A 26,793-nucleotide genomic window follows, 5' to 3' on the forward strand; every position below is an offset into this window, starting at 1 on the left:
CGCGTCGCACCTCCTCACTCTGCTATTGTCGGATTGAGAACATTGCCCAGACTACGCCAACCAGCTGTGTCCATGTTTCAGCTGGCAATCTTTTGTGATCATATGACTCGTGGAGGCGTGAGGTAGGAACTTGTGAGGACCGGAGCTAGGTATATTGCTCCTTCCAGATTGTAACTCACCATTTTGTAGCCCTATACTTTAAATCGGCTCTCTTTAATAATATTATATAAAGCGTAATGAACTTCATCGAAATAAGTTACTGCAACTTGATTATGACCGGAATAAGTTGCACACAAGTAGCCACAATTGTTCAGTGACAAGTGTGCTTCTAGAGTTCGGTTGAAGGGACGGGTACGTAAAAGAAGTAATATGTAAGACGTGTTGATTGGAAATCCATATCAAACCCTTCTTAAGAGCAGTTGTTGTCGTCGTCGGTGAGGTCGCCTCCGGGATCGAAACCTAGGAACAACATGTTTAACGGTAGCTTGATCGTAATTGTTTTTATATATATATGAAGTGCTTGGTGGCCTAGTGGCGACTTCTTTTGCTTACTGAGCAGTTCAAACCCAAGCCCCTTCGCGATATTGAATTTTTGAACATCATTTCAGCATATCGTCTACGAATCTTGCTGCAATCCCAACCCTTTTATCCAACAACCCAGTGATTTATCGTGGATCTGCAGAGGTGTTCTCGGCTTTGAGTATAGCGAACATAACGTCAACATATTCCTACCCATTCCTTCCCTGCCTGTTCCCACAGTTTTTTTCCTTGATTTGTTTTCCATCGATTTTGTTTTCCGTGCTGAGCACCAATGCTACCGATGTCAGGGAGGCAGCTCCCACACCTGGACCCTACCTATAGACCCATCAACTCATGAACCGGGGACCAACAGCTTTACTTCCCTGGATAGGTTGACCCCGATGTTGAACAACCGGTCATCAACACCCACAACCCCACGATCGCCAGCAACACCACAGCCACAGCCACAACCAATACCATAGCCGTTATCAATGCCAAAATCCTATCCTATGCCACCACCCTGTCCTATACCACCACAATCACCACCTCTACCACCTCCACCACCGCCGGCACCACCAACTCCACCTGTACCAGTACCAGTACCACAGCAGGCTCCTCGGATACGCCAACCGAATTCAAGAAACGATCGATATCCTAACTCTCTAGCATCACAGTTGTCTTCAGCGGGGGACCTCGACCCAGTTTTGTATATTCGACCTCCGTACGATTCATGAAACCGTTGGCAGGTCCCTGTTAATAAGTGGTGGTTTAACTTCAGTGAGAATTTCAGAGGGCCAACTATCACTCAATTCCAAAATAGAGTTGAGGTATTAGCTGTAGTTTAGTTTATTTTAGTTTTCTTTATTAACCAGACTTTCAGCCTTGGGCTGCCACACTAAGTACTTCTTGGAAAATTTATCGACTTTCTGCTTCCGGTACTTCTCCGGAACATCCAGGCGGGACTTGCCGACAAAAAAAGTCCAGACCGACGATCTGCTTGGCGTCCGCTATAATGTACGTCTCGTTGTCCATTACGATGCATTTCGGCTGCACCAACCACTCGCGGTACAGCTTCTTGGCGCGGGATTTGGCCACTGTATTCTGTTTATCGGTTCGGTTAGGCGCCTTCCTTACCTTGAAGACATGAAGTCCAGCCCGCTTCATTGTCTACTGGAAGAACCAGACGGAAGAATCGACCACGTCCCGAATCGAAAGGTTCGGATTGCGCTTGAAGTAATCCCTCACCTTCCTTGCGTTCACGGGGTCTTCACTGTTCTTCCACTGCCAGGTCGCCGTTGGGTTGTCTGGGTCCCCTTGAACGATTTTACCACACTAGACACAATCGAATTGTCGATTCCAAACTGTTTCGTGATCCACCTGTGGGACTGGCCAGGATTTTCCACCACCACTCCCATAATTTTTTGTCGAAGCCATCTCCATAACCACTTGACAGATTGTGACGAGTTTTTGCACCTGTAAACATTACACTCTAAACTGGTTTTACTCAAAATTTCATCAATTTTGCGTGGGTAAAAAAGCTATACACAAAAGAAAGTGTTGCATTTTTTCGAGTATAATCTTTATTCATTCAGGAACAATGACCATGGTTTAAGCGGTTTTTGTATGACCAATGTGCCAAGAAGTCTTAACAAAAGTATGACACGGAATTTTGGTTTTCGAATCCATTTTGCACTGATACTAAACTAGTGTCTTAGATCCGACCAAATTTCCAATTTCAATCAAATATCAAAGCAGCATCGTCGATGGAATTCGCCCGCCAATCACCACCTTCGGTGATTTATTTTACATCAAATTCCAACCCCCTGTTTTCCCTGAACCTCACACATGTGTTTGTCTTCGCCACTTTGACGGAGTATTTATTTGAGCTGTTGCCCTGCCTTAAAAGACACTCGGTGTCCAGATCTAAACAAACCGAAATCGATGCGGACCGAGCGACGTTGTGGCTACTATGTGGTCTACAGGGGTAGTCGGTCAGTCAGTGCCAGCGTGTCAGCCCTCGCCTTAAGTGAGCGATAGTTTTTAGCATAAACCATCAACGGTTGGGCGAATTTGTGTAGGATCGGCGATGTTGGTGGAGGTTGTTGTTTGAAAGGTTTTCCGAGAGGCTATTAAAATTCTCGCCCGAATGACTGTGAATGGATGACCATCCAAAGGGGGAGATTCAGATGAGGATCGGATATTTGGAGGGGATGCTGGAGCAGTTCGCCTCGTCAAGTGTTAATGTTTATTTATCCAAGAATCTCAAAAGATGCGGAGAGTTTATTGGCGCAGTTTTCCATCCCATCAGTGATATACAGCCTCGTTGGTCTGATCGATTTTTTTTCTTTCGTTCTATTTCGCGGAACTTGTGAAAAGAGCCGTGGCGGCGGCGGCGGATGAAAGGCGATTGAAAGCAAAAACACTGTCGAGAAACATGACAGATGAATTATGTGATATTAGCCCCCGGTACGTCGGCCAAATGTAGAATTGGTATGACTGCGCGCTTGCGGTGACTGACGGGGCTCAAAATAAGGTTTTCGTCAGAGCCTGTGTGATTGTGCAAATAAATCCCACTGGGTTTTGTCAAAGCTGTTTTGAAATCGATCATTCACCAGTCCCCGGGGGGGTTGGGCGGGGATGTTGGAGTGCGAAATATTTTCCCGGGAAGTTTCGGTGAAGAACGAATTCCAAAATTCCAATGAGCCGGAAAGCATTAGCAGCTGCGTTGAACTAGGTCGGTGGAAACTAACCGCAAGGACTTATGGGACGCACTCGCACCATTTGCTGCCATTTGGTTTTGGTCTTCTCTGCGCGCGCGTGTGTATGTGTGTGTGTGTGTGTGTGTGTGTGTGTGTGTGTGTGTGTGTGTGTGTGTGTGTGTGTGTGTGTGTGTGTGTGTGTGTGTGTATGTGTGTGTGAGTCATTCTAGGCTGTTTGTAGCATATATCTAGTTTCACACTTGATGGTGCGCCTAGAAGAGATTTCTAGTCATTTTGTGCTCCTGTCCAGAGAAGTGGTTTCAAAATCGTCACCCACAAATGCACCTAACCACAACCGGCCCGACTAGTGTATAATGGTTTAAACTTGTGATAGGAATTGAATTCATTGAGGATTCGTTAACCAATCTTCTAGGCATTGGAATCTTGATAAAATATAATACAAATAATGACTTTTACAGAACCATTTCTGTTAGTAATCAGATCTTCTTCTTATAATAGGCCTTTTACGCTTCTGTAGAGAACCATTTTCCAGCTCTCAACTTATTGTTCTTAGATTTCCACAGTTATTAATTGAGAGCATTATTTTCCAACCAATGCATGAATTTGTATTTTATGTGAAAAACACAATAATACCGGTGGAAACTAACGATTTAAAATTTACTCACTACTTGACTAGCCTATTGGTTCCAAGTAAATCTATAAGGGTACTTCATTCTAGTCAAAATTCTAGTACTACACTATGTTTGTTTTGATTCGCTATGAAAGTTAGACAGATAAAATGAGGGGTTCGTAGATTTTCCCATGTTTCGAGGGGTGCATCGATTGGATTGGGACCGAAGATAGTACCAGAGCTGAGCCAAAAAGTTGAGCACGTTTCTTCGGGAACTGCTGGTCTTATAGTTACCTCTATGATAATACTCTATTATGCCCAGGGAAGTCGAGCATATTTCCGAACCCGACGCCTCCACCTCGATAATACCGTGCCTTTACTGACTAGGCCAGTGGTTTCCAACCTTTTCGCTACCGCGGCGCTTTTTGATTTTTTTTTTTTGGAAAACCCGCGGCCCACCAATATTAAGTAGAAAAGAAGGCCAAATTTCTTCATAGAGAATGAAAAGATTGTTTTTTATATGTTTTTTTTTTTATTATTCAACAAGTATACAATGAATTCCGTGTGTGCTATCTGCTTCTCTCTCCCAGGGTTAAACTATTCAATGCGCCGGCTGAATTTGCTTGTCTTTGCACAACGTATCAAATCTCGGAGTTAGTTGGGAAATTGCTACACGAATCTCAGTCTCGATATCGAGCTTTGAGCGATATTTGGTTTTCATAGCAGCCACTGCAGAGAATCCTGTTTCACAAAGATACGAGGTTGCAAATGGAATCAAAACGCGTGAAGCTTTCACGCTGATAAGGGGATAATCCGTTTTTGCGTGACTCCAAAACTCAACCAGCGACGATGTTTGGAATTTGATTTTTATGTGATTTTCAATCGACGAACTGTTCCACTTCTTCAGATGTGAAAATTTTTGGAACTAAATACATCTACAATTGGATTTTTTACGCAAAGTTTAGTTTCCAGCTCAGTTACAGGAAAATATTTGTCCAGTGCCGAAGACAACTTGGTTAATAAATCTTGAAAAGTATGTATTAACGTTTTTGACATAACAGTTTTATTCTCGTGCAAGAACAAGTTGAGCTGCGTGAAACATGTAAACTCTGCTTTTTGTATGTAGTTTTTCCACAGTAAAAGGTGTTTCTTGAAAGCAGCAATATTTTCGGAAAGCTGCAAAATATGTGACTCTTTTTCTTGTTCAAGCTCAAACATGACCGGTGCCGCGATCGTCAATTCGTAAGAAAACACCATCGCTCTGGTGGGATCAACAATGCACGGAGGTTTACCGTAAAAAGTCCGACGCGTTTAAACTTTTTCGGAAACGCGGAACGCGCGAGCATTTTGAAGCATACACATCTCTTGAACGCGAACTCAAGAGCCTCATCAAGGCCAATTTGGTAGACGAAATCAGTCAACCTTTTTCACTCTCCTTTCGTGTGGCAATTCTGCCCCGGGATCTGATAGAATCAAGTTCAACTTGCTGAAAAACCTCCCAGACGTAGCCAAGAGGCGCATGTTGAACTTGTACAATCAGTTCTTGGAGCTCAATATTGTTCCCGACGATTGAAGACGAGTGAGAGTGATAGCCATTAAGAAGCCTGATAAACCCGCGTCGGATCACAATTCGTATCGGCCCATCGCGATGCTGTCGTGTATTCGGAAATTTATGGAGAAAATGATTCTTTTTCGCCTCGACAAATGGGTTGAGACGAACCACCTTCTTTCAGATACTCAATTTGGTTTCCGTAGGGGCAAGGGAACGAACGACTGTCTCACGTTGCTTTCCTCGGAAATTCAGTTAGCTTTTGATAAGAAAGAGCAAATGGCTTCTGTGTTCTTGGATATCAAGGGGGCTTTTGATTCAGTATCCGTTGAAGTTCTTTCAGAGAAACTCCACGTTTGTGGATTGTCTCCATTTATGAATAATTTTTTGTACAATTTGCTGTCAGAAAAACATATGAGCTTTTCTCATGGAAACTCTACAGCTTTTCGATTTAGCTACATGGGTCTCCCCCAAGGCTCATGTTTAAGCCCCCTGTTGTACAATTTCTACGTTAGAGAAATTGACAATTGTCTTAGTGACAATTGCACGTTGAGACAACTTGCAGATGACGGCGTAATGTCTATCACAGGGCCAAAAGAGGTTGACCTGCAAGGACCCTTACAGGATACCTTGGACAATTTGTCTACTTGGGCTATTCAGCTAGGTATCGAATTCTCCACGGAGAAAACTGAGTTGGTCGTTTTTTCTAGGAAGCATAGCCCAGCACAACCGAAGCTTCAACTTTTGGGTAAGCCGATCACTCATTCCATGTCTTTCAAATATCTAGGGGTCTGGTTCGATTCCAAATACACCTGGAGATCCCACATTGAGTATCTGAGACGAAAATGCCAACTAAGGATCAATTTCCATCGATCAATTACCGGAACGTGGTGGGGAGCCCATCCACAAGATCTTCTGACATTGTACAGGACAACGATTTTATCGGTTTTAGAATACGGTAGTTTTTGCTTCCAGTCGGCAGCTAAAACGCACATCATCAAGCTGGAACGGATCTAGTATCGTTGTCTTCGTATCGCGTTAGGATGCATGCACTCGACTCATACTATGAGTCTCGACGTGCTGGCGGACATGTTGCCGCTATCCGTCCGTTTTTCAGAGTTATCTCTGCGGCTCCTCACCCGTTGCGAAGTAATGAACCCACTGGTGATCGAAAACTTTGAGAAGCTTCTGGAGCTAAATCCTCAAACATGTTTTGTGACTTTGTACTACCTATATTTAACACAGGATGTCAGCCCTTCAAGAAATATTCCCAATCGTGTAGTCTTCTCCGATTTCAGCAATTCAGTGAATTTTGGTTTATCTATGACGCAGGAAATCCGCGGAATTCCAGAGCATCATCGTCCTATGATTGCTCCGTCATTATACTCTGCAAAGTTTGGCCATGTTGATTCTACAAGAACGTTTTTCACAGATGGATCTCTAATAGAGGAGTCCGCTAGGCACATCTCGTATTTCCTCTTGAAAATACGAGAGCTGCTTAGTGCTTTATCCGTGCGCTCTTTCATCATCACCTTCGCGTGGGTCCCTTCGCATTGCTCAATTTTGGGCAATGAGAAGGCGGATTCACTTGCGAAGGTGGGCGCTATGGAAGGCGACATTTATGATCGACAAATCGCCTATAGTGAATGCTTTTCTATTTATCGTCAGCAGTCGCTCGTTAGCTGGCAACATCAATGGAGTGAAGGGAGCTTGGAACGATGGCTACATTCAATTATCCCTAAGGTGTCGAAGTTTGCATGGTTCAAAGGGTTGGACTTGGGTCGAGACTTCATACGCGTGATGTCTCGTCTCATGTCCAATCACTATTGTCTGAACGCTCACTTGTTCCGTGTGGGGTTGGGAGAAAGCAATCTCTGTGAATGTGGACAAGGTTACCAGGACGCTGATCACATCCTTTGGTCTTGTGAGGAGTATCGTGGAGTCAGATCACATTTTTATGATTCCCTTCGGGCTCAAGGTAGACACCTTAACGTTCCAGTTCGGGATATTTTGGCTAGACGCGATCCGGAGTTTATGAAACTCATGTATGTTTACTTTAAGAATATTAACCTTAGATTGTTAGTTTGATTAACCTTGTGTTTAGTATGTATTTTGTACGTATGGATTTTTTTTTCTCAATGTTTGTTTTCCAGATGAATAGAAATAATTTCATGTTTTAGGATAATTAAATATTTGTATCGTAAACCACATTTTAACCTCCTTCTTTCCTTTTCCCATCCAAAAAATTGTAAATCTCAACTAACCTCGAGACAACTGCTAGTACTCGGTCCAGTTCCTTTAACTTTAAATATAAGACAGTAATAATGTGTAACGGAACGGTTAACTCGGCTCTGTTAAGTTTATTCGGTTGAGCCTGTACCAATAAAGTAATTATAAAAAAATATTAAGTTTTCGGTAAGAAATCCGATTTTTGCCAAAAAATCTTGATCGTCAAATTTAGCAGCATATAAGTGATTTTCCTCAACTAGGAACGAATAAATTTCCTTCCTTAGTTCGAAAATTCTAATCAGAGAGTTCCCAAATAATAACCATCGAGCACTGCTGTAAAACAGCAAATTCGAATGCTCTGACCCCATTTCATCACACAGTTTTGCGAAAAACCGTGCCTTCATCGGTCGAGTCTTCACATAATTAATCACTTTGACGACCGTGTCCACGATATCACTAATATCTTTGGTCAGGCACTCCGCTGCTAAAGCTTCGCAGTGAATTATGCAGTGTGTCCTCACAGCATTCGGAGCTTTACTGCGAATCCGTGCTTGCAATCTTTGGAAACGACCTGACATGACACGAGCTCCATCCGTGCAGATCCCGACGCAGTTTTTCCAAGGAATGCCATGTTAAACCATGTAAGAATTGAGTATTTTGAACAGTTCCTCGCCGGATGTTCCTCCTGAAATCGGCTTGCAGAACAGCAAATCTTCACAAAAGTTGACCTCATGAATGAATCGGACGTAGCAGATCAGGTGCGCGTTTTCATGGTTGTCCGTGGCTTCATCCAACTGCAAAGCATATTCTTTGAGTTTGACCAAATCCACGAGCTGACAGTTGATATCCTTGGCCATGTCATCGATCCTTCGGCGAATAGGTACTTCAGGTACCTTCAGCAGTTGGTGACTTGCCTGCTCCCCAATCATGGTTGAACCAAGATCAATGCGGTTTTTTACACTGCGCAACACTATAAGCCACTTTGTACGATGCCAGCAACGCGTTGTTTTTAACGTGGGTTTGTCGTGAAAATGAAGCTTGTTGCTGTTTATTTTCCGTCAATTGCGATGGACATATTCTCCGTCCTTGTTGACCAAATTTGGCTGGTGGGTTTCCAAATGACGTTTCAGCTTGCTGGGAAGCATGGATTCGACCGAGAGAAATGTGAGGCACACAACACATTGTGGACGATCTTCACCATTTGGGTTGATGCATATATTATGTCACGCTCTAGGGGGGAGGGAGGTGTCTAAAATTTTGTGACAAGCAATGCATTAGCTATAGGAAAAACGTCACGATAGGAGGGGGGGGGGGGGTAAATTTCTCCTCGATTTAGCTTGACATAATTAATGCATGGGCCCTTTGCCACACTATGCGTAAAACCAAACTCAAGGTAACTGTCGTCGTATTTCCGGACCTTCACTTTTCTTTTGTCGTCCTGTTTCTTACCTTCGTCGACCTGCCCACCATCGTTTGGTTGCTTCGAAATCCGGAACCGCTTCATGTTAACTCTGAAGAAAGGAAAACACTATTTTAACTCTAAAACAATTATTTCTTTTTGAGCACCACTTACCTGATTTAGTTCAATGAAATTTCAACAAAAGTTTCACTAGAGTTTCAAAAATTTAGAGCAAAAACAACGCGCACTTTACCTCTCTTTCCTGAACGAGTTTAAACTAAAAATGGAATATTTCTGTCAAAGATGACTTCTAAATTAATTCACCTTTCCAGACGTACCGTTGGATTTGATAAAAAGCCACAAATTGTTGAGATATCGTTTAAAATCTAATACTGCTTCTTGATTCTAAATTCGTTCTACGAGTTTTAATTCCGTCCTTACGCATTGAAACGCCATTAGATTTTCTTCGTCCTACGGATAAACGTAGAAAAGGGGAGATTCGCAGGGAGCTCTTCTTTTGTTTTGAGAACATTGAGCGTAAATATTCATACAATGCGCTGCAATAGGCTTCATGTTGTGGCTTATGAACTAACGGATCAGAACAAACGGATTATTGTTTTGTGCATGGTGAAATCATTGATATTATTGATATTTTCTGATCGATAGAACGAAAATGGGCGATTATTTACGACGAAGTAGTGCCCTACCCTACTCCGTGTCAAATTTGGCGCGCGTTTGTTGGTTTTTTTTTGTAATCCGCCGTGGTCAGCTTCCATTGCACTTTGCTCTCTCCGTTGTCACACCGCAAAGCAACCTGCGCTACGCACAGTACATGCTTAAAATCAATTGCACATAGTATGTGTTTCGTTCACATATAATGTAAATCACATGATTCACAACTAGTTCATACCACGTTTGTTTTTCTGCAAACCTAAGTAAAGTACATGCGAGCATTGCAATGCACTTCATTCAGATTGGTACAAAATAACAAATACTGAATTTAATCTACATGAGGCATCTCATTGTGCGTGAATAAAACACATGCTATGTGCAATGGATTGTTGCGTGAGGCTTTTCACACATCAGCTAGCTGTCCACAAAATTTAAAGAGATAATCAAGGAGAGCATTCCTCTTACACAATTTTTACAGTGCTTACATCTGTTTGTTCATGCGCAAAAGTAGATTGCAGGGGAAAATATTTGAGACCACTTCTCAACTACAGAAGTGAACAGAGGATATTTTGAATTTTTTATTACATGGTTGAATAATCGGCACTGGTCATGAATGATTCTCAAAAATTGACGTTCCCTAGCTGGATTGTAACATACATTTTTTTTCTTATCCATGTAATAAGCCCGCGGCTCACCTGAGAAAACTTCGCGGCGCACCAGGGCGCCGCTGCGCCCAGCTTGGGAAGTACTGGACTAGGCTATCCAAGGCCTTATTATTTATCAGATACCTTACATGAGTCTCCCTAATGCAAAATTCAAAAGTTTAAACTTTTAAAACAAAACACCCATTCATGTTCCCTCGGAAATGTTCGGCAAACCCACGGTTCAAGTGGATTACATTAATGTGGAAAAAATGTATTCACACTGAGGGCGGCTGGCATAGCCACTTGACTTCTTGCACCGCGTTTCGTCATTGTAAAACCAGGGCAGGAAAAACGGACTAAAAGCGAACAGCAGCAGCTCAACCGTCGGACGGATCCATGAAAGATTCATTCCAACCGTGGTTCGGAAAATTTTATCCGGAAAAAGCCGCCGCCAAGGGAACGTGGCTTCGGACGGGCATCGGCGTTTGGTGGGGATCACTGTCAAAAGGGAAGCTGATTGTGAAGTGGTGGCAAAATTTTTGTCTAATTTTAGCCTACATCATGCACCAAAAGCACCAGACACCGGCGGCGGCAGCAGCAGCAGTAGCAGCCAAGGATGCTTCCACTCACTTCGCTGTGAAAGAAAAGTGTTTTTTGGAATTATGGAAAAATATATTATGTTGCTATAACGATATTTTGCTCTTGTAATTTAGAAGAATATGTTCTTCCTCGCATTTTAAGCTTGTTGCTAATCGCATATTAGATTATTGCGTGCTCTCAACTTAGTGTTCTAGATGCACTTCCATAGTTATTAATTGAGAGCTTTCCAGGCATCGACTTCATCATTAGTATAATTCTAGATAAAGCTGGAATTAGGGCGTAACAGCGTTTGTAAACAATGATCTCTCTCATTGATTTCTAGGAATTCAAGGCACGCCTACACAAACCAAACCAACATCGAGTAGGGGAAGTCTTCCCCTACTCGATGGTGATGTCGATTTTCCAGGAACAGTCATGACTTTTGAGAAATCATCGAGATATGTCATAGTTTACAAAAGCTGTTTGGCCCTGATTCCAGCTCTATCTAGAATTGTGTGGCAAGTTCAACCATACTCTATGTCCAGGGAAGTCGAGAAGTTTTCCAACCCGAAAAAAACTTAGACTGGACCGGGCATCGAACCCAGCCACCTCCATCATGGTTTGGCTTTGTAGCTGCACCTTTACCGACTGAGCTAAGTGAGGAGCATGTGTTCTTAAATTTCGCTTTATGAGAGTCTCAATCAGTGATTTTATGATTCGTGAGTGATCACTTTGAGTGAACGCTCACGAATCATAAAATCGCTGATTGTAACAAAATTGACAGCTTTTATGCGTCTAACAAAAACTTTTCAAACTTAAAGTATCATCTGGTGGTTTTTCGTATGAACTTATGTTTATAGCGAAGTGAGTCGAAGCAACCCTACCTAGTAGCAGCAGTAGTCGAGAATCGGAAATACTAAATTATTTAGAGCGATTCGCTCCACAACCTTGATAATTCATTTAATTAGCTGTCAGATGGCACTGCACCAGGTTTGGAGGGGAGCTCGGGGACGAAGGTGGATGGTAAAACAAAATGGTGAAAGGTGAGAAATTGGAGCTATTTTGCAATGCCTTTTGGAACGTCGAGCGTTTTCGCTCTATCCGGTGTGCATTGCAAGTGATGGATATGACACTTGCTTAATAAATAGTCGACCGTCTGTCTGTTTCGCCAGGAGGTTAATTTCGGTTTGCTTCGTACAATTTTAATTATTGAATATGATTTTTTTATTCCAATGTATGCAACAAGGAAGAAGCTTAAACTATCAAATTTGAAGGATAATATTCATTTACCATCTCGATTGTTGATAACGCTTTTCAGATTTATAATTAGTGTAGTAGAGGTCGACTGTAGAATTTAAAACTATGTCTGAGTACGGCTTATCAGTCTAGTACTCTGATTTATAACGAAACGTTTGTTTTTCGTCCCGATATTCAAGTTTTCTTATTGAGAAATTCGAAAGCATTTGAGGCGCTTGTGTTTTTTGTTTTAATTTTTAAATGTCACCGCTTAGCTAAGAAATTTTATCTCCTAACGATTTTTAGAATCGTATGTTTCTTCAGAGATACAAATAATGCCAAAGGGCCATCGTGGCATCAGATGAATTAGAAATTAGATAAATTACGAAAAGGGGGAAAAGTAGCCGGCACTTGTAAGGCAAAATTGGATGGAAGATTTGAGATATTTTTGACAGTGGTAGAAAGCAGAAGCAAAAGCTAAATCGCATACCTGGAAAAATATAAAAATTACAGGAACATTGAACATTGCTTGGCTCCGTAGAGTATTTAAGACATTTGTGCCTTAATTATTGAACAAATTAAATAAAAGATTAAGAATTAAGACCTTTATTCAAAAATTTTGATTTTCTGACCATGGCATAGATTTGAAGATTTAGGAATTAGTGGGCAAGCCAAGTAAAAAAAAATCACTCATATATATAGGGTACAAGCGCCTATTTTTGGCATATTTGACAGAAAATTGAAACATGTCAATGATTTAGACGTGAATTAATCTATCATGCGTTTTGGTGACATGAACGCTCAGCTAGGACGGCAGGCAATGTAAAGACCAGCAATCGGGCCAGCCTGCATGCCGTATCGAACGACAACGGCCAACGATCCGTGAACTTTGCAGCCTCTCGGGGTATGGTAGTCCAAAGTACCTTTTCCCCTCGCAAGGATATCCACAAAGCCACCTAGAGATCACCTGACCAACGCACAGAAAACCAAATCGATCACGTTCTAATCGACGGGAAATTCTTCTCCAACATTATCAACGTCCGCACGTACCGCAGTGCGAACATAGATTCGGACCACTACCTAATTGCAGTATGCATGCGCTCAAAACTCTCGACAGTGCATAACACCCGTGGAAGTCGAACGTCGCGGCCCAACATTGAGCAATTACGGGACGCCGGAGTTTCCCAGGATTTCCCTTGAAGCTGCACTACCTACGGAAGAGCAGCTACTCTTGAAAATGGCTGGAGGGACATCCGTTTCGCCATAGATAGTAGGTATAGTGCAGTGGCACTAGGTACTGCGATCCCGGACCGATGAAATTAATGGTTTGACGGCGAATTTAAACTGTTAGTGGAGGAGAAGGATGCAGCACGGGAGAGAATGCTGCAACACCGCACGAGATTGCATGTGGAGCGATACATACAAGCGCGGCACAGAAAAAAACTCGGTTTTCCGAAAGAAGAAGCGTTAGTATGAAAACTGAGATCACGAGGCGATGGAAAATCTGTACCACGTAAACGACACACGGAAGTTCTACGAGAAGCTAAATAGTTCGCGCAAAGGCTACCTGCCGCAGGCCGATATGTGCTAGGACTTGGACGGTAACTTTCTCACGAACGAGTGTGAGGTGATTGAGAGGTGGAAGCAGTACTATGACGAGCACATCAACGGTGATGCAGCAGAAACGAAGTTGGCACGGCAACAGACCTTGCAGCACGCGCAGAAGACGACCCCTGATCTTCAAGAAGTTGAGGAGGAGATCGGTCGGCTGAAAAGCAACAAAGCAACTGGTGTAGACCAAGTGAGCTATTAAAATATGGTGGTAAAGCTCTGACTAGATCGCTGCATTGGGTAATTGCCAAGATGTGGGAGGAGGAGATATTACCGGAGGAGCAGGTGTCGTATGCCCAATATACAAAAAGGGCGACAAGTTGGATTGCTGCAACTACTGCACGATCACACTGCTGAGCGCCACCTACTAGGTACTCTCCCAAATTCTATGCCGCTGACTGTCAGCATTTGTTAGAGAGGCGGGATTCATGGGTGCCCGCGCTACCACGGATCAAATTTTCGCGATTCGACAGGTTCTGCAGAATTGCCACGAATACAACGTGCCCAAACATCATTTGTTCATTGATTTCAAATCCGCATACGACACAATCGATCGAGATCAGCTATGGCAGATTACACACGAGTACGGATTTCCGGATAAACTGACGCGATTGGTCAAGGCGACGATGGATCGAGTGATGTGCGTTGTTCAAGTATCGGGGACACTCTCGAGTCCCTTTGAATCCCGGAAAGGGCTAAGGAAAGGTGATGGACTTTTGTGTCTGCTATTCAACGTCGCGATAGAAGGTGTGAACAGAAGAGTTGGGATAGACACGAGTGGCATGATCTTCAGCAAGTCCATCCAACTTCTTGGCTTCGCCGATGACATTGACGATGGCATGGAACTTTGACTGAAAGCTGAAGCTAGACGGATCGGACTTGCCATCAACGAATCGAAGACAAAATACACGAGAGGAAGAGGTTCTAGGAACGACAATGTTAGCCTTCCACCCGAGCTCAGATCGACGATGACGAAATCGAGGTGGTCGATGAGTTCGTGTATTTGGGCCCACTGGTGACTTCCAAAAATGTTACCAACAGAGAAATTCAAAGACACATTATGGCAGGGAATCGTGCCTACTTTGGACTCCGGAGGATGCTCCGGTCGAATAAAATTCGCCGCCGCACGAAGTTGACTATCTACAAGACGCTGATTAGACCGGTGGTCCTCTACGGCCACAAGACCAAAGCGCCATTGGTGTTTTCGAACGGAAGGTGTTGCGTACCATCTACGGTGGATTACAAATAGATGACGGAACGTGGAGGAGCCGAATGAACCTCGAATTGCACCAGCTGCTGGGAGAGCCATCCATCGTCCGCATTGCGAAAATTGGGCGACTATGGTGGGCTGAGCACTTCGTCGACCCCGTGAAAATGGACCGAACAGGATCACTAGGCTGGCGAAGTGTAGTCATGGATCGAGTAGAGTGGAGACGTGAACTAGTTTGAAGTTCAATGAACTTGTTGGAAGATTCGAGATTGAGTCAAAAGTTCCACGATTTTGTTAGAAGTTCCGGGAACTTGTCAGGAGTTCTGTGAAGTTGTCGGAAATTCCTCGAACTAGTCAGAAGTTCCATGAACTTGTCGGCAGTACCTTGATTGAGTTGGAAGTTCCATGATCTTGTCGGAAGATCTGTGAACGTATCGGAAGTTTTGTGAACTAGTCAGATATTTCATGAGTTTTTCGGAATTTCCGTGAATCTGTCGGAACTGGGAAAACTTGTTGGAAGTTTCGTAAGCTTGTTGAAAATTCCATTAACTCGTCAGATGTTCTGTAACCTTCTTGGAAGTTTCGCGAACTAATTGGAAGTCCAATGAACTTGTCGGAAGTTCCGCGATTGAGTCGGAAGTTCCACGATCTTGTTGGAAGTTTCTTGAACTTGTTATGAGTTCTGTGAAGTTCCCGGAAGTTCCCGGAAGTTCCTCGAACTAGTCAGCAGGTCCATGAACTTGTAGGAAGTACCTTGATAGAGCTAGAAGCTCCACGATCTTGTCGGAAGATCTATGAACCTGTCGGAAGCTTCGTCAACTAGTCAGAAAGACCGTGAGTTTGTCGGTAGTTCTGTGAATCTGTGGAAGATTTGTAAACGTGTAAGGAAATTCCATGCACTTGTTGGAAGTTCTGTAGCCTTCTTGGGAATTTCACGAACTAGTTAGAAGTTTCACAATGGAGTCGGAAGTTCCGCGATTGAGTCGGAAGTTCCGCGATTGAGTCGGAAGCTTCGCGATTGAGTCGGAAGTTCCGCGATTGAGTCGGAAGTTCCGCGATTGATTCGGAAGATCCGCGATTGAGTCGGAAGTTCCACGATTGAGTTGGAAGTTCCACGAGCTTGTCAGAAGCTCCTTGAGGTTGTCAGGAGTTCTGTGAAATTATCAGCAATCCCTCGAACTAGACAGAAGGTCCATGAACTTGTAGAAAGTATTTTTTATTGAGCCGAAAGTTCCACGATATTGTCGCAACTACTGTGAACTTTTTAGAAGTTTCGTTAACTTGTCAGAAAGTCCATGAGCTTTTCGGAAGTTTCCTGAAATTGTTGGAACTTTTGTGAACTAGTTGGAAGTTCAATGAACTTTTTGGAAGTTCCACGATTTTGTTGGAGGTTCCAGTAACTTGTCAGGAGTTCTGTACAGTTCAAAGTGTTTTTATGGTACTGCATACGCGAAGTTTGCGATTTTCAGAGTGCGTTTGACTTTGTACTGTTGCATTAAAGACCCTTCGCTCATTTTCAACTTCTATTCAATTTTCATACTGCCGTACTCTAACGGAACTATCTATCTACTCTCTTATAAGATCATTCTCTAGCTAATACATTAAATCCAACTGCGACACTAAAGCTTCGTGTTAGATAGTATTTCCAACCAACTCTCTGTAAAGTTGTTGCAAATTCCTCAAACTAGTCAGAAGCTCCATGAACTTGTCAGAAGTACCCTGATTGAGCTGGAAGTTCCGTGAATATGTCGGAAGCCCCTTGAATCTGTTGAAAGTTTCGTAAACTTGTTGGGAATTCCATGCACTGGTTGGAAGTCCTTTAACTTTCTTGGAAGTTTCACGAAGTATTTGGAAGTTCAATGAACTTATCGAAAGTACCGCGAATGAGTTGGTTGGAAGTTCCGTGAACTTGTTGGAAATTTCGAAAACTTGTCGGAGATTCATTTACTAGTTGGATGAGACGGTTGTAGAACTTCTTGGAAGCTTCGTGATCTCTTAGGATTTTCAATGAATTTGTCGGAAACACCATGATTGAGTCAGAAGTTCCAAGAACTTGTCGGAAGTACCTTGATTGAGCTAGAAGTTCCATGATCTTGTCGGAAGTTTCTTGAACCATTCGTAAATTCCATGAGTTTTTCGGAAGTTCTGTGAAACAAAAAGTTTCAATGAAACTTCAAAAAAATTCTCATGTAACTTCAAAAAAGTTCCAATGGAACTTCAAAAAAGTTCCACTGAAATTTCAAAAAAGTTCCACTGGAACTTCAAAAAAGTTACAAGGGAACTTCAAAAAAGTTCCCAGGGAACTTCAGATAATTTCCAAGGGAACTTCAGATAAGTTCCAAGGGAACTAGATAAGTTCCAAGGGAACTTCAGATAAGTTCCAAGGGAACTTCAGATAAGTTCCAAGGAAACTTCAGATAAGTTCCAAGGGAACTTCAGATATGTTCCAAGAGAACTTCATATAAGTTCCAAGGGAACTTCAGACAAGTTCCGAAGGAGCTCCGAATAAGTTTCGAGGGAACTTCAGATAAGATCCGGGGAATCCTTAAATTACGGGGAACATCTCTGAAGCCCTCATGAACTTCCCTTATATTCCCCTGGAAGCTTCTAGAGGTTCCCCGGAAATTCATTCGAATCGTCCTTGAAGTTCCTCCGGAGTTTCTCATTTAAGTTCCTTTGGAACTTCTTTATAGTTCCCTTGGAACTTGCTTAAAGTTCGCCCAGATTTTGCTAGAAGTTTACACGGTATTTCTTTGTGGATCGCTCTTGAAGTTCAATAGAAACTTTAAGGAAGTTATGTTAGAACTTGCCTCGGAACTTTTATGAAGTTCCTTCAAAACTTTCAAAGTTATTTCTGAACATCCCCATCATCCAGTATCCTCGAAATTTCTTTCATTCTGGAATTTATGTCTGAACTTTCCCTCGGATAAGCAGCTCCATATAATTTGACTGGAAATCCCAAAGTACTAATCTAATTAACAATTCAAAATCCCTTAGAAGTACCATTCCAAGTCTTCAAGATTTCAAAGTTAATCCAAAGGTTTTTACCCTTCTTACAAAGAAAAGTATACATTAAAATGATGTACAATTTCGAATTTTTGCTCCACAGTGCTCAAACGTTTCCAAAATGGGTCCTGATCAACTGCTCAAAATTTCAATCTGACTGAATCTGACTGTGCAAAACCATTTGAATTACTATGGGAAATACAACCGGAATTACTATGGGAAGTAACATCTCCCAAATGAGAGACACAATGGTCCTAATGAATGGTATTTAATATTTTTAGAATCGGTCCACTGGTTCCAGAGAAATCTCCGGAACATGTTTTTAGTGAGTGACTAGAAGCGTCCAAATTTCCAAACCCACCATGCGACACATCAAATCACATGAAAACTCGTAAACAAAGACAATGGTAACCATACTGAGTGCCCAGGACCACATTGGCCACATCCGGGAATGTTCCGGACATGTTCTAGATACCTCCGGGGAAGTGGTCAGTTTCTGACTTGGATCAAAACCCGTCGTACGACACCTCAAATCACACAAGAATTGAAAACAAAAAAAATTTCAATAGTAGCCATATAAAGGTTGAACACGAAAAAATCCGGACCCGAAAATCTGATTGGGATTTTAAAATGCGATTTATTTGTCATAGTTCAATGTAACAGCTATACATAAGTAGGTATTATGCTTATTGTAAGACCATTGCTTCAGTCTTCCTTCTTACCATAGGCCATTGCTCAAACTTTTCTTCGTACACGGCCCATCTTCTTTTACACGAGCCTTGTTCCCACTTGTTTGGCTGCCAAATTCCATTTCCGCTTGGAATCCTTCAGGTAAATTGCAGCTCCACCATTTTTCTTAAGTATCTGTATAGTACAGTATTCTTCGATTGGCCTTAGTTCCGGAGTATTGGCCCGATTCATCTCCTTGGGAACCACTGTGAGGCCATTTTCGCTGTACCACTGTATGGTGGAATTTGAGAAGTGGCAGCTTGCCAAGTCCGGCTAGAATAGGCATACACCACGTGCTGCTCCAGAAAAGACAGAAGTCTGTTCCGTAGGATCTTCTCCTGGTAAATTTACTGGTTCATGGTTCCAGAAGTAACGAAAGCTTCATTGCCAGACAAGGAACTTTTTGGGGAATTTCGACTTTTATTTTTGATTTTACATTCTTCCGGGCACTCTTCTGGTCAACCGGGGTATAAAACTCCGGCACAGGAATTTGATCAAAAACTGCCAGGAGTGTATAGACAGAGATTTTCGTTTCAAGCGTGCAGGATCGAATTGCGAAGTGTTTGCTCCGGTGAAGCCATGATGTAAACAAATGAGCTTATCCTGACAACCAATGCTTCATTCAGTGAAAATTTTATTCAAAAAATGCCTAAATGGCAGTGTTTTTAATGTGTCGGGATTTTTTCGTGTTCAACCTTGAATACGTAAATATGCACTTCATGCAGATTTTTGAAAGTAGTTTTAAGTGATCAAAACAAAACCTTTATTCATTTCAAACTTTCGAGTAGATGAGACTTAATATTTGAAAGCAAAATGGTACAGGCTAACAATGTTCTCAACTAATATCTGTGATAGTGGCGCCGGTGGTGTAGTGGTAAGCGTGATTACCTCTCACCCCAGCAGGCCTGGGTTCAATCCCAGTCGGCACCGCCGGGATGTTCTGAGGCATAACATCTCTGATCAAGCCTTCCTTCGAAAGGACGTACAGCCGTTGGTCCAGGTGTGGGAGCTGCCTCCCTGGCGTCGGTAGAATTGGTGCTCAGCACGGAAAACAAATCAAGGAAAAAATCTTTGAACGTACTCAAAGGACACCAAATTCAGAATGGACGTGCAAGTCCACAAAAAGATAGTTAGCTCAGCTTTATTTTAGAGACTTTCACATCCAAAAAGAACGCTTCCATCCAGAATCATATTCGCGTGATGCCACCCTATTTGAAATCTTCCTCCTTCTCTTTTGCTTCCGTTTACGATACAACATACTTTTTTGGAGTGTATGTACTTGGATCAGCAAGCGGTCTTAACCACCAAGATTCGAGTATGGCTGGTTAGTCTCTGGGAAAGTCAGCTAGCATCAGACCGACATCAGAAAGTACCACAACCAACAGCACTTCGAGATGATATCAATCACTCACTCGGGACTGACAGCCAGACACGATCGTAGAAAGGGGACTCATGGGGAGGTGTGTCGATGGTCGATGGAGAGAGGAAAAACACGGCTATGGATCGTGCCCCGGTTTCTTTTAATTTTTCATCAGATCCAGCAGCAGCAGACATCAGGCAGTCGGAAAATTGATGAGCGGAAGGAAGCTACTACTACTGACGGTGCAGTACACGAACGTTCCGACTGCTGCTGAAGAACGATACAACTGGGGCGAAATAGATCAATCTTGATTTCTGGTGCTTTCCGGACGAGGCTGATTCGTGCCAGTGATATGCAATCGAAATTTTATGAAATTTTTTTTTCATCAAAAAAGTACTACCTATGCTCCACGACAACCCTACTCGAACATCTCATACTCGTTCCATTCCTTCTACCCGGTTCCGATTTTTAAGAATCATTTACCGAGCTCTACACCCTCCTTATGAGCGAATCCACATTTCTGACAGCTTTCCGATATTTTTAGTTCCATAACTGTCGGTCCCGCCGGTCCTGCTCGAGTTGCATGGCATGGTTTATTATTTCGGCCGGAGATTTATTATAACACACAAACAAATAGCGTGAGCAAAATACCTTCAATGCTCGTCGTCGTCATCGTCGTCGTTTTCTCCAACTGAAATGAAAATTGGCGGTGGATTGGTATGAAAACCCAAATCTTGATTGAAAACTAGGGCAAAGGTATCACGGTTGGATGCTGCCGTTGCTGTTGATGATGATGATGATGATGATGATGATGCTGAAGTATACGATGAAAAAGCCCCAGTTTTCCCAGGTTTACCTCGTTTGCTGTACTGCAATGGGTATCCTTCACACAAAGACCTCCATCTCTGCCGTGGAAGGCGGGACGGAAAATCATTGCTTTTTTCATTCGCTTCCCATCGTTGACGACCGGGAGAGGCCGTTGTTCGTGGTTCTTGTTGTTGTTGCTGCTCGAGTACGGCTCAACCCCTCCCAATGAAGCGGGTATAATTTATTGGAGGGAAAATTGGAAAAGCTTTGACGTCCCGACATGCGACATTATCTCTTCCTCTTGATCTCGTGCCGTAGTTTAATTTTCCCGGAGAGGCTGGCTGCCTGACGGGTACTTGGTGCTCGATTCTAGTGGTTGGTGAAGAACAAATTTGAAACAGGTTGATGGATTGAATGATGGATGTTTTTGCAGGAACATAGCAGGTCAATTACTAAAATTGTTCGATTGCACAGTGAAAACCCATATTGATCCACCGGGCAGGTGAATAGAACCTTTGTTACACATGATAATCTCATTTTTGATATTATCCGTATATAGACGAGGCCTTAATGGATATTTTTTTATTTTTATTGGTCTCAGTTTCTGCACTGCTCAATTGAACAGCAATTGCTAGCTTTAATTGGAATCCAAATCATAAATCAATAATCAATTGATTTATGTCTTCACGTTTATTTCCTAACATGACAATAAATTTAAGAAATAATTGTGGATCTATGTTGAGCTGATATGAGTTTTACGTAGTGCGAAGTGTATATAAATTACTGTCTTCTTCTTGGCTTACAACTGGAGCTTTATTACTTTATACTTAATCTGTTTTTTGTGCTCTACATACTTTAAGCACAGTTATTATAAGTTTAATAATCAATCAGCTAAATTTTCCGTATTATCATTAGACAAAACACACGAAAATCAAGAAAAAAAAAATTTCGGTGTATCATTAAGATCATAGAATGTACCAATTTCTACTGTTTATCGTTTTCTGGCAACAGTTCGGAAGAGGAGAAGAAAAAGGATTTCGATCGCTAGGATACCCGACGTTGAAAAGGATAGGAATAGTTTGTCAAGATAAATCAAGAGCTCCAGAATACACCGATCAACAAATTTCGAACGTGAAAGCCCAAGAAATTACTCAGGAAAATGTCTCGTTTTTGATGATGAAAGTTACTTTCCTCTCTCAAAATCTCACATTCCTGGAAATGATCGATATTATTCAGATAATAGTTCTACAACATCTCCAAATGTAATATTCAAGTTCAAAAACAAGTTTGAACAGAATGTGATGCTGTATATCGCCATATCGGAGCGAGGAATTTCTAAGCCATGGTTAGAGCCTAGTGGTTTGGATATCAACAAAGAAGCGTATCAAAATCAGCATAGTCTCGCAATTTTTTCGATCCAAAATTAAAAAAATATATTTCTGTTTTCTGAAATAAATTTTTAAATCCTTTTTTTCAATGATATGTTATCCATCGATCTTGTTTTCCGTGCTGAGCAGGCTTCCAGTGCGCGCGCTACCGTATGCGAGACGCAATACGAATAGTCTCATAGTCATAGCAGTCTCATGCGCAAGAGATTTGTAGCACTCTGTTTCTCTCTCTTCAGTTTTGTCGCATCTCACATTCTCATAATGTCAGTGTGTCGCACTGTTTTGTAAGCACAGCACATTTCCGAATGTATGCGTTTCATGAGAACGAGTATCATGCGACGTCGCGTGAGCCGAAGCTCATGTGCTTTTCGCAAAGAGACGTCGCTAAGCGACGTTTCAATGCGACATTTAAATAACAAACTCAACTGGAAGACCAACTCGTGTTCTTGATGTGGAAAAGTGTTGTTTTGTTTTGAAAACGATGGAAAGCGACCTAGCTACTACACTCTTATCGAACATGGAGAAGAGGTGTCGGATGGTTATGACCAACAAAGTTTTCCTAGCGGCAATTTTCGTTGATTAAAGGATTAACTTGAAAAATAGCCCATTCATAACGAACGAAGGAAGAGATGTGACTTTGGTAAGCGAAATGTACAATCAAGTTGTGGTTTATTTGCTGGTTAATACATGTGCTTTTTTTAATTTCACCGAGGGTCCACGGTACTAACACTAGGACTATTTAGAAATCTGTCGTCGCAAATTGATTGTTTCAATTCAGCATCATGGTGGCTGATATGAACTATCCTGTGAGCACTAACACATCTGAAGAATTCAGATGCTGCCGTAGTAAGTTTAGTTGATTGACAGGTATTCAATACAATCTCTGAAGCAAGAAGCTTAGAAACAATCCGTAATACAGATACGACACAACTTTTTCCTAAATATATTACATTAACCTTAATCCAGCATTTCGTACCTACGTACACTGAGGTGCTAAGTTGATCGGACAAAGGTCGTTTTCATACAAACTAGCCAAGTTTAACATGTTGTAAATGTGTTCTGTTATGATCAATCAAGCTGAAATTTTGACGCAAAACTACAAATATTTTGAGCTTCACGTATAAGAAATACCAAATTTTTTGAAGCTGGAAGGTGGCAATAAAATTAAAATTTGTGCATAGCTGATCGGACAAAGGACAATGGAAAAGCAAGTTTTGAGTCAAAATTTCAACTCAATTGATCATAACAGAACAAATTTACAACATGTTAAACTTGGTTAATTTTTAAGTGTAGACTGGTGTGTATGTAATAAGAAGTCACCACCAACGTTTTTGCAGCAAAGTACACTTCTGCGTTGAAAATAATCCCTTAAAATAGTGATCACTCAAGCAAGACAAAATACAAATATTAATCTTCAGAGTTCTATCATTACTAGCGTGTTGGTATGATCGATCAAGTCAGACCGAACTGTGAATTTTTTTTTTGATTTCGAGAAAAACGAATTTAAAGTTGGCTGTTCAATATTGTGTCTTATGTAATGGGACAAATCATTTGACGGTTTTCTCTTGCTACTCTAATTTTTCAAATCTGGCTGAAAAAGTGAAATATAGCTGAGAGAATTCTTGATCTTATGATATCATTAACTCTTTTTTTCTTTTTATTTTGCTACTTAGTCGCTTCTGACTTAACGCCGACTATATGATCTTGTAAAGTAAAATGTAGTGCTGAGTAAAAGTATTCTGAGGGATTCCGAGTCTAATTTGGTGCAAATGCGCAATAACTTGTTTATTTTCCACCAAATGGGCTGAACGCTTCAGAGGCTTCCAAAAAATGTACGCATAAGGACTTGTTGAAGGACACATAGTTCCACAGATATTCCGGTATTATTTGGGGTGCTTACATGCTAACGGTATGCCAACCAGGGATGGGAAATCATTTTCATTCATTTCGTGCATTCATTTACATTCATTTGCCTCTAACTTTTTTCATTAACAGAATTCCGTAGAATAGTTTTTGAAGCTTTTGAAGGTTTTGATATTAGCTACATCTTTTGTAGATGACTCAAATCGGTATCTCTTATGCATGATGAATCAGAGCGATAAGAACCCACCATTGTTTTTCAGTGAATGTAAATTGCATTCACTGAAAAACAATAACATGTTCTGCCAGCTCTAGTTCGTCATGCATAAGAGATTCAGATTTTAATTATTTACAAAAGTTGTAGTTAATATCAAAAGCCACAAAAGCTTCATACTTCATTTTACGGTATTCTGCTGATGGAAAAAGTTACAGACAAATGAATGTAAATGAATGCACGAAATGAATGAAAATGATTTTCCATCCCTGATCCCAACTACCGTAAGGTTGCCATCCAACGCTCACGTAGTCTTCCTTTACCTTCCTTTAGCATCCTTTCGACAAGCAATTGCGTCTTCCTAGGATCATGAGTGGTGATCTTACGGTGATTCCAGTATAACTCTGGAACCATGTGTTGAGTCTGCTTGAATCTATACTAGAAGATTAGGGTGTTTCATTTTGAAAAAAGTGATGAATTTTTGATAGGCCACCCTCCAGTTCGATTCATAGCCCCAAAATATGAACCTGTGCAAAAAATGGTAAAGATTGATGAAGGTTTAGAGGTCGCGCCAATGATTTGGATTTTGTATGGAGATTTTGGTGAATTAGTATGGGAAATTATTGATTTTCGTTTACATTGCTCTAACTTTGGTTGTAGTTGTCCAAACGTTGAAAAAAAAAATATGTGGTTGTCATGACAATGATCAACAAGCCTGTTGTTGTTGCGATGAAATTGGCGTTGTTGCCTTGTACATATTCATCTGTCAATTTACCCTATTTTGCCATTTTTTCACATTTTTATAATTCTTGATACGCTGCAAAACTGAGCGTAGCAACTGTAGGCTTTTTGTTTATTGCCATAGCAATAACATACTAAATTTTTTCGACATTTGGACAAGTAGAAGCAAAGTTATAGCGATATAAGCGATTTTTTAAATTCTTCCATAGTAATTCCCATACAAATTTCAAATCATTGGCGCGACCTCTAAACCTTCATCAATCTTTACCAATTTTTGCACAGGTTCATATTTTGGGGCTATGAATCGAACTGGAGGGTGGCCCATCAGAAATTCATCACTTTTTTCAGAATGAAGCACCCTATAGAAGATATTTCTGGAACCATTTAAAAACTTCACCCCATTTGAAAAGGGCACACAAGTCTTCTGTGAACAAACCCTTCCAGTCCCTTCTCTCGTCACCCGACAACATCACATATGATGAGACCGCGAGAGTCAAGGCATGCGAAACAGCGCACGGCGATGGCGCCCTGAGAGAGCGCATAGAAATGTTGCAATGAAACAGTCGCATGTGATTGAATACATGCGTCGCATTGAGAGAGCAATGCGATGAGACAAAAAATATTGAAACGCTTGAATTTGTTGAGAGCGTGTAGCTTGTCACGCACATTGTTCTGGTCTCTCTTTTGTACAATTAATGTAGCACACCATGAATTTGAGAGTCATGCGACACTCTGTCTCACAGCTCGCTGACGCATTTGTGTACGCGTGAGATTTCCGGAAGCCTGGTGCTGAGCACCAATACTGACGCCAGAGAGGCTGATCACGCCTTCCTTCGGAAGGGAAGTAAAGCCGTTGGTCTCCGGTGCATGACTTGATGGGTCGATAGGTAAGGTCCAGGTGTGGGAGCTGCCTCCCTGGCGTCGGTAGAATTGGTGCTCAGCACGGAAAACAAGATCGACGGAAAACAAGTCAAGGAAAAAAATAAATAGAGTCGTCCCCCTCGCGCTAAGTAATAAATATTCTATTCAAATTTTCTTAAGAGTTGGAGCCGGATTCGAAGCTGGATTCGGAGCCGGACTCAGAGCTGGATTCTGAGCTGGATTCGGAGCCGGATTTGGAGCCGGATTCGGAGTCGGATTTGGAGTTGGATTCGAAGCCGGATTCGGAGCCGGATTCGGAGCCGGATCCGGAGCTGGATTCAGATTCAGAGAATTCGGAGCCGGATTCGGAGCTGGATTCAGAGCCGGATTCGGAGCCGGATTCAGAGCCGGATTCGGAGCCGGATTCGGAGCCGGATTCGGAGCCGGATTCGGAGCCGGATTCGGAGCCGGATTCGAAGCTGGATTCGAAGCCGGATTCGAAGCCGGATTCGAAGCCGGATTCTGAGCCGGATTCTGAGCCGGATTCGAAGCTGGATTCGGAGCCGGATTCGAAGCCGGATTCGGAGCTGATTTTTTAAGCCGGATTCGGAGCCGGATTCAAGTCAAGGAAAAAAATAAATAGAGTTGTCCGCCTCGCGCTAAGTAATAAATATTCTATTCAAATTTTCTTTAGAGTTGGAGCCGGATTCGAAGCTGGATTCGGAGCCGGATTCGAAGCCGGATTTGGAGCTGGATTCGGAGCCGGATTTGAAGCCGGATTCGGAGCCGGATTCGGAGCTGGATTCGGAGCCGGATTCGGAGCCGGATTCCGAGCCGGATTCGGAGCCG

At 42.1% G+C, this 26,793-nt stretch overlaps 1 protein-coding gene and 1 pseudogene across 1 annotated transcript in view; one reads left to right on the forward strand and one right to left on the reverse strand.

Moving 5' to 3' along the window:
- The window catches only part of LOC135711694 (uncharacterized), a 214,116-nt gene that overhangs the window by 13,795 nt on the left and 173,528 nt on the right, over positions 1–26,793 (forward strand). The window lies entirely within an intron of this gene.
- On the reverse strand, positions 1,687–9,131 carry LOC135711604 (zinc finger BED domain-containing protein 5-like; annotated as a pseudogene).

The sequence above is a fragment of the Ochlerotatus camptorhynchus genome, unplaced genomic scaffold (genome assembly GCF_037179485.1).
Source record: "Ochlerotatus camptorhynchus isolate MF236.1 unplaced genomic scaffold, CSIRO-AGI_Acam_v1.1 ptg000434l, whole genome shotgun sequence".
Lineage (NCBI taxonomy): Eukaryota > Metazoa > Arthropoda > Insecta > Diptera > Culicidae > Ochlerotatus > Ochlerotatus camptorhynchus.